Here is an 11,934-nt window from a genome sequence, read left to right as displayed (position 1 = left end):
TATGTTCTGCTCCTGTAACCCCACTTATTTTGTCTGCCAAATCCCCCATTTGGAAACCCCCTACCCCTGAATTACAAAAACCTTGTCTTACTCACATCCAATGCTAACCTCTCAAACCCCACCTTAGGGGGAGGCAGCTTGTGTACTCAAATTAAAAAGCTTGCTTTCATTAATTGTTTGTTTTAATTTGATTTGGGTCATGGTCTTGATGCTTTGGGTCAGTAGTCTTTATCCTCCCGTCTTTGGGATTAACAGGACCCCCTGGAACTGGAATCACAGAAGGTGTGTACTGCCCTGTGGGTGCTGAGAATCAAGCCTGCGTCCTATGGAAGAGCAGTTGGTGCTCTTAACCACTAAGCCATCTCTCCAGCCCCTAGTTCTGATATTTCTATATGCTGAAATGAGCGGTGATCCAGAATCACAAGCTGCCCAATATGGATTTAAACTTTGATTCCTGGATAAAGTATGGCTCGGTGACCGAGTGCTGGTCTAGAATGCAAACACAAGAAGCTGACGTTTCATCCCAGACAGCAACAAACGACCTTGCAACGTTTACAGTCTTCGCCAGCTCAGCCGCTGTTTCAATTACAATACCTACAGGTTCTGCTGAGACTCTGGAAGCCAACAGACTTCCGGGTTGGAACCATCCTGGTGCCTATCAATGTTTAGGGCCTTGTCCTAAGCTACAGTTGGTAACCATGGTCTTATCAATAACTGCCTAACATGAAGTGAGCCCAATATTATTTAATTTACGGAGCCAGCTTGACTGGCTTATGCCATTATCTTTGGATGTGTCTGTGAGGGTGTTTCAGAGAAGACCAACATGTGGATACAGTGGACCAGTGTGGAAGATGTGCCCTTGGTATAGATGGGCACTGTCCCGATGGCTGCAGGCACAGATGAAAAAAAAAAAGGTAAAGGGAGGGGCTGGGGAGACGTCCAGCTTAGTGGGTAAGAGTACTGGCTGCTTCTGCAGAGGACCTGGTTTTGGTTCCCAACACCCACATGGTGACTGACATTGTCTGTAACTCTGGTTTCTGAGGACCTGATGCCCCCTTTTGGCCTCTGTGGGTACTCAACATGCACACAGTGCACATACACACATGCAAACAAAATTCCACCCACACACTGGGCAAAGGAGATGGCTCTGTAGGGGAAAAGCACCGACTACCAAACCTGAGAGCCTGTGTTCAGTCCTCTAGACCCACAAAGTGGAGGGAGAAAACCAAACTCTTCAGGTCTCTCACCTCCACACTAACGTCATGGCACACACATGCCAACACATATGCTCAGTAAATGAATATGTAATGTAATAACAATCTTTAAAAACACCCACACACAAATATAAAATAGAAATTTTAAAAAATTAAGGTAAAGAAAATGAACTCGTTCACTCTTTTATCTAGAGCTGGGACATGTTGGTCATTAGAACGATAGATTTTTCTGGCTTTTTAGAGTCCAGTACTTTCACCAGCGGCTCCCAGTTCTCAGACCTTTAGCCTTTGACATTACACCACAAGCTTTCTTGGTTCTGAGACCTTTGAACTTGAACTGTTCTGTATCACCAGTTTTCCTGATTGTCCAGGTTATCAATGGCCTGCATGAGACTTCTCAGCCTCCATAATCATGAGAGCCAATCCCTCAGGAAGCACCCTCTTAGCACAGTGTGGTCCACGTGCCTCCAATTCCAATCCTTGGGAGGTAAAGGCAAGAAGACCAGGAGTTCAAGGATAGCATAAGCTACGTAGTAAGTTCCAGGATATGCTGGACCCTGTCTCAAAAAACAACCAACCAACCAACCAACCAGAAAAAAACAAAAATAAAACAATAACAAAAACAAACAAACAAACAAAAACAAAAACCTGGGCCAGTTGTGGTAGTTCATGCCTTTAATCCCAGTGCCCAGGAAGCAGAAGCAGGGACATTCAGATCTCTATGTGTTCAAGGCCAGCTTGGTCTACATAGTAAGTTCCAGGCTAGCCAAGGCAATATAGGGAAACCCTGTCTCAAAAGACCAAAACAAATAAACAAACAAACAAATCCTATTGATTTCTCCTTCTCTCTTCCTCCTCCTCCTCTTCCTCCTCCTCTTCTTCCTTCTGGTGCTGGGAATCATACCTAGGTCTCACACATACTAGGCAAGTTCTCTGCCAGTGAGCTACAACCCCTGTCCTGGTTCTGTTTCCCGGGAGAGTCCAAATTCAGATTACGTCATTTCACTTAAGGGGAGACCACATTTTATGAAAAGAGTACATTGCTGAGACTTTGGATAATTCAAAACTTAGGTGAGATGACAATATAATTTCCAGAATAACGACGACGGAAGAGGCATGGAACAAACCTTCCACCACGGTGGAATACTTTTACTACATTCTGTGTTTTATTGACTAAACACTAAACTTGCTAGTAGTTTGGGCAGTGGGCACTGCTAAATTAACTTCTTGGCATGACTACTTCAGCCAGGCACACACACACCAAAATAACCATAACGGGCCTTGTTTGTGAGATGCCTGCTGTGGGTCCTGGGATCTAAACCCTGGTCCTCTGGTAGAGCAGAAAGCTCTCTTAGCTCTAGCCGAGCCACCTCACTGACCCTATTTTGACTTTTTCATAGCTTTTTTAAATGATCATCTCTAATTTCCATTACAAAGTTATTGATTTTAGAGGTTTTTTTTTTTTGTTCTGTTTTGGGTTTTTTTTTTTTTTTTTTTTTTTTTTTTTTTTTTTTTTTGGCCCTAACACCTCACTTAATGAACTGAGATAACATCAATCCAGGATGCAAGAGATACCTTAAATGATTTCTCTGGATGTTAAAATCACATCACATCATCATTAATGTCACTGTCAGAAGTTATGATGTACTTACACAACAGCTCAATTTCACGTAAGTGTTGACGGCAGTTATTTACTGTTGCTAGCTCACGTGGTTCTGTCATTAGCAATAATTGTAAGCACAGTTTACAACCCCCTCAGCAAACAATTTTGAAATTATGCAATCCTTGATGATTTTTATAATTATGGGAGATTTGCAGTCTTTCAAATTTGTACCATTAAAAATTTACATAATATACAAGTAGCACCAGGCATTATTATCTCCTTTTTTGTAGATGAAAAATATGAAGCTTTTATTAATCTAATGTACTGATTCAAAGTGTCTCAGATGACAGATAGTGGGGTTAGGAGTAGACTCCAGTGTCTAATTCCAGAACTTGTGCTCAATATACAAGATTCCTTTTTTCCCAAAGTAGTTTTATCTTCTAGAAGACACTGCCATTCCTTCTCCTAAGCTGTGGTTACAAACACACCCAAAAGCTCAATATGATTTTGAATCTTAGGAAGAAATGCTGTGGAAAAATATGAGATCCCCTGTTTTCTCTAACAGGGACCTCAGGTGCAACCGCCATAGATGCATGTACAATGGTCTGCCGCTTTGAGAATGGGGGTGGGGTGGGGTGTGGAATGGACAGACTGCCATCTGTATCACTGACATGGACCAGACTCCTCTGAGCTTCTTCAAGTGACACAGATGAATGCCTGATATTTCAATGATTCCTCTCATTTCTCACTCTAATCTTTGACTAGCAATTTAACACACATGCCCACTTATACACATGTAAGTATGTGCCACCCATGTTTACTTATGTGCACACACATACACGGATAGAAGAGGCACAAACGTGCAGATGTTCTCATCCACACTCTCATACCAAATGCACATACACACTGTGTGTGGTCTGGAAAGGGGTAAACTTTACATCCAAGTCCAGCTTCAGAGGAGGGCCTCTTGAGTGAGAAGGGTACATCCGTGCCCCAGCAAGCTTCTCGTCACTAATTACAAACCTTGAATTAGCCTCATCCATCATTCTGAAGTGACAGGCAGGCCCCACAGCTCCCTTCCCCATCACACTCTGTTTCTCCTTGAGTGACCACAGATCTGCTCCACAAAGCAAAAAGCATTTTAGCCCAATATTCAGTCCTCTCCAAAACCATAATGTGGACACGTTCGTGGTCTTCTGTTCTTCTCTCCCACCACCTAGAGAAGTCATGGTGGATTCTCTCTCCCCACCGACCATGCCAAGCTCCCTTTCAACTGGTCCACACATGCACATGTATTTCATTGCTGCCATCCCGTGAGTTCAAATTGATTTTTACCACATTCACAAATAAAAATAAGCTTTTAAGAAATAATTCGTGCAGGGTCAGCCAGCAGGGGAGACTAGAAATGTCAATCACACCAGAGTCCCAACTGCTTCTCCCGTCATAGCCCAACTCTGTGCCCAACACACTAGCTCAGGCTTGAGAGGTAGTAGAAGGATCTGAGGCTCAACATCTGTGCTTGGAAGCCCCACAGGGCCCTCTTCTACATCACCTCTCTTCTATTGAAGTTTAAGATCCCAAAGCTGTTTTGGCCCCACAAGGAAGGGCCAGATATGACCTTTAAGGGTGCCAGGTCAGTGCCTGAGCAGAAAGGGTACAGCAGCAGAGCCAGTGGGGCAAGGATTCTTCCAATGACCCACACCTGCATGGTCACAGTCACTCGTCTCTTGGCTGGCTCCAGACTCCAGCACTAGAGTCAGGTCTCAGACTCTGCTATCTCAACCAGACTTCCATCCCTGCAACCCCAATCCCTTAGCCAAGAAATTCTGCTTGGTGGGAGCAGGCTGGTTTCCTAGAGCATCCCAGGGGCTCATTTACAGAGTGAGGTTAGGACTAGCCACATGAGAGAAACTTGCTCTGATGCTGATGCTGAAATGATTTTGAAAACCTCCCAGAAGGCATATACATCTTTTATCATTGTCCTTAGCTCTACAATGTCTGGCACCTTTTAAGTGGCAGTTGGGTACATATTTGCTTAAAACAAAACAAAGGGGAAAAAAGCCTTTCTGTACACTTAAATGTTTCTCCTCTGCATCTAGTGCAAACTTCATCCCCCAACATGTTTTCTTGTCTTCCTCCAAAAAACCCTTCCTACACTACAGACGCTGTCTTACCAATCAGTAGCATGCTCATGAGTATTTGAGTCTTTTCATTTGCAACTACTAGCAAGCTCATTAATTTTTTTTTCTAGTGCTGGGGGCTGAGCCCAGGATTTCATTCTAAGTAACTGCTATGCCAGCACTAAGAAGTCCTTCGTGAACCTAATTCAGACTACACTTCATGACTTTGGTTCTTCTTCTTCTTCTTCTTCTTCTTCTTCTTCTTCTTCTTCTTCTTCTTCTTCTTCTTCTTTCTCTTTCTCTTCTTCTTTCTCCTCCTCCTCCTTCTTTTGTTTTTCTCTCCTTTTTTCTTTCTTCCTTTTTTTTAAATGGTTTTGGTTTTGTTTTGTTTTCCTGAGACAGGGTTTCTCTGTGAAGCTCTGACTGTCCTGGAACTTGCTCTATAGATCCACCCGCCTCTGCCTCAAAAGTGCTCGGCGCCACCATGCCCAGTGGTACCACTTATTCTTATGAATGTTCAGTAAGGTAGCCCAAAGTTGTGGCACACACCTGTAATCCCAACATGTGTCTAGGGTATGTGTCTAGAAGCAGGAGGATTGCAAGTTTGAGACAAAGCTAAGCTAAGAGTGAATTTAAGGGCAGTCTGGGGTAAATAATAAGACCCTGTCTCAAAACACAAAACAAACAAGGCCTTAATGATTAGAAGTACAATTCCTATTCTATAATTCCATCAACCAGGAGAGTTCGAGGGAAAACTGGGGAGGGGAGATCAGGAGGATCAGGAGGATCAGGCCAGCTTTAACTACTTAGTGAGTCATAGACCAGCTTAGGCTACCCAAGACCCTGTTTCAAACAAACAAAACAACAGACAAATAAAAACCAGACTTGGTGAAAGTGATTGGCATTTTAGAGGAAGGCAGTGAGGTGACAGAGAATATCACTCTAGGAAAAAAACGGGCTTAGCCTATGGTGATATTTTATTTGTATTAAAATGTTATTTGTATGTTAATAAATAAAGTTGCCCGGGGGGTCAGAGCTATTAGCAAGCCATAGGAAAGCAGGGCAGTGGTGGCGTACGCTTGTAATCCCAGCACTTGGTAGGCAGAGCTGGGTAAGTGTCTGTGTGTTCAGGGATACAGCCATTATTGGATACACATGCCTTTAATCTCAATACCAATCATGGAAAACCTGGAGGCCTATACAGACAGGCCGTGACGAGGTGGTCATGTGGTTGGTTTACAACCAATGAGAAGGCAGAACAGGAACTCTATATAAAGACTTTAACACAGGGGTAGCTCTGGTTCGGAGAGATAGGACCAACTGCAGGAGGAAGGGTAAGGTTTTAGAAGCTCTTAGCTCTGACCTCTTGGCTTTCTTCTTTGCATTGGTTCTGTGTTTCTTATTTAATAAGAAGGTTGGTTACATCTACATTTGGCGTCCAACGTGGTGGCAAAAGTTTCCACCTAAAAACTGAGAAAAAAGATTCTAAAATGGAGCTAAAAACAGTTCCTAATTGTCTCTCTCAAATGAGTGGCAGCTGCGGGTTTGAGCTACTTGTGGGTTCCTATTCTGCACGCTCGACCTGCAGTATGGCTGGAATGAGGCCTCTGCAAGTGGCACATTAAGCTGCGTGGTGGATTTAGACTTTGCTAGTACAAAACAAAAAAAGAGGTTTCTGGGCTACACGCTGCTTGAATAAAAGCACAAACCCATGATAGCTCCCAGAGCTGGCGGTAAACGTAGCCATGTTGGGAAGCTGAGGTGGGCAGAGCCAGCAGCCACAGCTGCTGCAGTTTAAAGCAATAGATTCACAATAAGACAGATTCAGATGTAATAGTTTACAATGTGTGTAAAAATGTACGTAGGCTTGAAAGAGAGAGAAAAAGGAATATATACAGTTATATAAACAAATAGTTTTAAAAATAAAGTCTTTAAAGAGACAGTAAAGGTAGTATAAAAAATAAGCCACGTAAAAATGGATATTACACAGAGAATCTGGATTGTGTTGTCTTTGGGATTTTTAACTGCAGAAAAACATTTGATTGTAAAAGCTGTTGAGTTATGCCAAAATGTATATTTTAAAGATACCTTGACTTCAAAATTTGGATATAAGGATATGTTGCTTTGGAAAAGAGTCTCTGCTTTTGTTCCCACAGAAAGCCAAAGGCTATGGATTTGTTCCAGATTAAGATACATCAGGTTTGACCAGCCAAGACCCCCTGAAAGGTCTCCGATGACAACATGGCCCAGATGATCCAACATCCAGAATGGTTTGAAGGCAACTGGCTCAGACAATACAGCCTCATGGACTATTCCATTGTAGCTAGAGTTTTCCTGCCTGGCCCACAGTCAGGACAAATCTCTGTCACCCACCAGTCCCACAGCCTCTCAGACCCAACCAAGTAAACACAGAGACTTATATTGGTTACAAACTGTATGGCCATGGCAGACTTCTTGCTAACTGTTCTTACAGCTTAAATTAATCCATTTCCATTAATCTATACCTTGTCACATGGCTCGTGGCTTACTGGCATCTTCACATGCTGTTTGTCATCGTGGCAGCTGGCAGTGTCTCTGACTCAGCCTTCCACTTCCCAGCTTTATTCTCCTCCTTGTCCCGCCTATACTTCCTGCCTGGCCATGGGCCAATCAGGGATTTATTTATTGACCAATCAGCAACACGCTTGACATACAGACCATCCCACAGCAATTCCATAATCCTAAAATTTTCTTTGAGTCCCCATAAGATACAGCACCCCCCTCCAGCAGGAAGTAGTAAGAGAAGCTACGCCCAAATTCCCAAATTACATGTAATTTTACTTTGTTAAGGTTGAAACCTTTTTGAAAAAAAAAAAAGAGAAAAGAAAAGGGGAAGTGCTGTGGGGTGGTCTGTATGTGAAATGTGTTGCTGATTAGTCAGTAAATGAAACACTGATTGGCCATTGGCTAGGTAGGAAGTATAGGCGGGACAAGGAGGAGAATAAAGCTGGGAAGTGGAAGGCTGAGTCAGAGACACTGCCAGCCGCCATGATGAGAAACAGCATGTGAAGATGCTGGTAAGCCACGAGCCACGTGGCAAGGTATAGATTTATAGAAATGGATTAATTTAAGCTGTAAGAAAAGTTAACAAGAAGTCTGCCACGGCCATACAGTTTGTAACCAATATAAGTCTCTGTGTTTACTTGGTTGGGTCTGAGCGGCTGTAGGACTGGCAGGTGAGAGAGATTTGTCCTGACTGTGGGCCAGGCAGGAAAACTCCAGCTACACTAGCCAGCCATGGTGGCTCATGCCTGCAGTCTCAACACTTGGGGAGACTGAGGCAGGAGCAGTGTGAATTTGAGGCCTACTTGAGGCACAGAGCAAGACCTTGTCACAAATAAACAAGATTCATACTGGCCTCATGCAATGAATCATCAAATCAGTGCTTGAAAGAGCTAGCTGCTACAAAACAAGCTTATCCAGGCTTGGTGACACATGCCTTTAATTCCAGCACTCAGAGGCAGAGGACGGCAGACTTGTCTACAGAACAAGTTCCAGGACAGCCGGGGCTTCACAGAGAAATCCTGTCTTGAAAAACAAATAAACAGAAAGAGCAAGCTTGCCTCTGAATCCCTCTGGCTTTTTGTCCCACTGTATGATCACTCCCTCTCATAATTTCTTCTACCGTGGTGTGGTCCACCATGTTCTGATGCACCCAAGGAGTCCCTCACCAGAGGCTGAACCAATAGGGCAGCTCAATCTTGGACTTTAAATCTTCAAAATTGGGAGCTAAGTAACCTTTTTTTCTTAACTAAGACACAGGTGTGGTAGTTTGAATGTAATTGGCCCCCATAGGGAGTGGCACTATTAGGAGGCGTGGCTTTGTTGGAGGAAGTGTGTCACTGTGGGGGCAGGCTTTGAGTTTCCTATGCTCAGAATACCACCCAGTGTGTCAGTCGACTTCCTGTTGCCTGCAAGGTGTAGGACTCTCAGCTCCAGCACCACCTCTGCCTGCATGCCGCCATGCTCTCCGTCATGATGATAATGGACTAAACCTCTGAAACTGTAAGAGAGCCACCCCAGTTAAATGTTTCCTTTATAAGAGTTTCTGTGGTCATGGTGTCTCTTCACAGCAATAGAAAACCCTAACTAGGATGGCAGGCTTAGGCATTTTGTTATACCAACAGAAAAAAAAATTAATACAATGTACGGGTAGAAGGTCACAATTGAGAGAACAGAAAGGGAATGGTTCCCTGTCTTCATTAGTGTTTCTATTGCTATTATAAAACACCATGTCCAAAAGCAACTTGAGGTAGACAAGGTTTTATTTCAGGTTATGCTTCCAGGGAACAGTCTGTCACTGAGGGAAGTCAAGGCAGGAATCTGGAGGCAGGAACTGAAGCAGGGTAGGAATCTGGGGGCAGGAACTGAAGCAGGACAGGAATCTGGGGGCAGGAGCTGAAGCAGGGTAGGAATCTGGGGGCAGGAGCTGAAGCAGGCACCATGGAGACACGATGCTTAGGATTGCACCTTTCAGTTGTTCGGTTTCTTTTCTTTCTTTCTTTTTAAGTATTGTATTTACTCCTTTTATTTTACATGTGTGTATTTTCCTTGCATGTATGTATGTGTATCAAATGCATGATTGGTGCCTGCAGAAATCAAAGGACAGCACAGGACCCCCTGGAACTGGAGTTCCAGATGGTTGTGAAGCACCATGTGGGTGCTGGGAATCAAACCCAGGTCCTCTCTAACCTCTGTGGAGGTACATACCTGTTACCTCAGCCTTAGGCAGGTAGATGTGGGAGGATCAGAAGTTCACAGTCATCTTCAGCTACATAGCAAATTTGGGGTCACTTTGGGCTACATGAGACCTTGCCCCAAACTTGAGGGATTAAGCTGTAGACATGGTTTTATCATGTTCCCTCTCCATCACTTGCCTCTGATTCTCTTTACTACCTTGTCACTTTATTCAGAGTTTCCCCACATGTGATAGGAGTTATAACCAGTAGCAGTTTCAAGTCTGCCTTCTTCTACTCACGAACCAAGCCTAGCAACGTGGCTTTCCCAAAGTCACACCTTTCCCAAGTCAAGCCTTTCAAGCCCAAATCATGATTGACTCTGATTGGACACTCATCCCTGAATCAATCATTATGATTTGATTAGCCAAGTCTTGTGTGATTGACAGCCTTTTGGGATGGCCCCCAGTGATCCAGTCTCCTGGTGTCCAGACTCTTGTGTAATTCCCTTCTCTTGAGTAACTGATTTCTGACCAATAGGCTGTCAGTGTTGAGGGGTTGTCACTTGCATGATTAGGTTACCAAAGCTTGTGACCTTCATCTTGCCAGCAGGCCCTCTTTCTTGTCGGCTTGAATGATGCAAGCTACTGCGTTGGAGAGCCCCACATTGCAAAGAACTTAAGCTAACAACACTGTGAAACAGAAGCTCTTAGTCCATCAGCCCTGGAGGAACTGAATCTTGAAACAATATGAAAGTAAGCACGCAGACAGATCCTTCCTCCATGGAACCCCAGCCATGAAAGACACTTTGATTATGGTCTCATGAGAAACCACGATCAGAGGACCCAGCTAAGTCTCACCCAGACCCCTGAGCCACAAAAACTGTGAGAAGAAGAAATGTGTGTTGTTCTAAGCCATTAAGCCTGGACTGATTTGTTACATAGCAATAGACAACTAATACTTTTCGGTTGTGTAAGTGCCCCTGAAGGGGCAGATGAGGTCAGTCTCACATGAATCAAGTTGACCAAAAGTAAAGAATAGGTATCTTGAGCTGGAGAAATGGCTCAGTGGTTAAGAGCGCTGGTTGCTCTTCAAGAGGACTGTGGTTCAATTTCCAACACCCATGTGGCAGCTCATAACTGTCCATAACTCCAGTTCCAGGAGAATCTGACACACTCCCACAGACATACATTTCCTGAAAACAAAAGTACAATGCAGTTGCCAGAGGCGGGTGAAATCTACTCAAGCAAGATCAACAGCTGTTCACCTCCCACATCTGTCTGACAGTGTAAGAAGACAGCTGGTAACACATGCAGAGATGTAGATTTGGCAATGATGGTTGAAACTAAGAATGGATAAAGTCACCACTGAAGACAGGAGAGTCAAGAGCAGCTCTCTTGGGAACAGCAACAATTAAAGAGCAGATGGAAAAGGAGCCCAAAGGGATGGAACAAAGGCAGAAGTGTGGAAAGACGTGGGCTTGACGTTAAGCCAGCTGAGCTTGTTTGGCGGGGAAGACACGTATCTCAGGAATTGTAGTCTTCTGTTAGAAATCATAACGTACAGCTCTGAAGTTATGTATTTGCAACTGTCATTGCAGAAGTGACTGGAGAGCTGAGCGTGGTTCTGCACAGCTGTGACATCAGCACTTGAGAGGCTGACACAACAGGATTGTGAGTGCAAGGCCAGCCTGAGCAACCCTTCAAAAAACAAAACAAAGCCGGGTTGTGGTGGTGCACGACTTTAATCCCAGCACTTGGGAGGCAGAGGCAGGTGGATCTCTGTGAGTTCGATGCCAGCCTGGTCTACACAGTGAGTTTCAGAACAGCCAGGGCTGTATACAGAGAAGCCCTGTCTCGGAAAACGAAACAAACAAATGAAAAACAAAAAAAACACACAAAAGTGACTGTCAAAATTAGGCACATGATGATCTCATTCAATGAAAGTATGCATGGAGGCGGCTGGAGAGATGGCTCAATGGTTAAGAGCACTGCCTGCTCTTCCAGAGGTCCTGAGTTCAACTCCCAGCAACCACATGGTGGCTCACAACCATCTCTAGTGGGGTCTGATGCCCTCTTCTGGCGTAAAGTTGTACATGCAGATAAAGTACTCATATACATAAATAATAAAATCTTAAAAAATAAAGCATGCATGGAAAAGAAAGCTAAAGATAAATTCTTGCAGAATCTGTGTGCAAGAGAAGAAAGGGGGACCTGCAGAAAGGGAGGTGAGCAACAGCTGGAGATAAAAAACAGTCTGGGAGGGACTAATCTCCCAGATAC

This window comes from Peromyscus californicus, unplaced genomic scaffold (genome assembly GCF_007827085.1).
Source record: "Peromyscus californicus insignis strain IS unplaced genomic scaffold, ASM782708v3 Scaffold_7__1_contigs__length_154581171, whole genome shotgun sequence".
NCBI lineage: Eukaryota > Metazoa > Chordata > Mammalia > Rodentia > Cricetidae > Peromyscus > Peromyscus californicus.
The sequence above is the reverse complement of the archived record's forward strand: the minus strand, read 5'-3'. Positions refer to the sequence as shown.